Below are 785 nucleotides of genomic sequence, written 5' to 3'. Positions count from 1 at the left end.
TATATATATATATATTCTTAGCAGAAATAATTAAATAATTACTTTTCAAAAATAAATTAAATTTGGGGGAAAAATTGAATATTAAAATAATTATTAATTAACATTAATACGTTTAAGAAATAAAAAATGATGTTAATTTAAACAATTTTTAAATGATGGTATTTTTAAAAAATGTTCAGTACCTCAATTTATGTCTCTGTTGTTGTTCCATAGTGATGTTTGCAGAGCATCAAAAACATTTGATTAATCATCTGTAAAACAGACGAGAGCCTTATAACCAGATGGGAGGGAGCACTACGCTATTATTCAGCACGTTTTCTATGTAAAGTGATGCTAATCAGCTTCATATTTTAACTTCTTGCTTTGATGATGAAAAGGGTTTCTCAAATATAAGTGACTCATCAGAAACATGGTCAAAAAGCGTGAGCAATCCTTATAATTAACTCATGATACTGGCATTGTTGAACCTATTTGACATTCTATGCTTCCACCTTAAGAAAATAGTTTAGGCCATTTTCTGTTCTTGTGAGACAGTACACCTGCAACCAAGATGCATAAAGAAATGGTGTACTGTATGATGTGAAATAACTTTTTGCCATGTCCAGTCCTGAACCCCAGCAAAAAATATAAATGTATCTGTAAATATATACGAGGAAGAAGAAAATGAAATTGTAATGAGAAACACCTTCATAACCATTTATATGTTATATGTAAAACAATCACCAGACAACAAGGAAATTGATATTTTGAAGGAAAAAAAAAAAAAAGAGTTGCCCTCAGATCAA

The sequence above is a fragment of the Sinocyclocheilus anshuiensis genome, unplaced genomic scaffold (genome assembly GCF_001515605.1).
Source record: "Sinocyclocheilus anshuiensis isolate Anshui unplaced genomic scaffold, SAMN03320099.WGS_v1.1 scaffold481, whole genome shotgun sequence".
Taxonomy (NCBI): Eukaryota; Metazoa; Chordata; class Actinopteri; order Cypriniformes; family Cyprinidae; genus Sinocyclocheilus; species Sinocyclocheilus anshuiensis.
The sequence above is the reverse complement of the archived record's forward strand: the minus strand, read 5'-3'. Positions refer to the sequence as shown.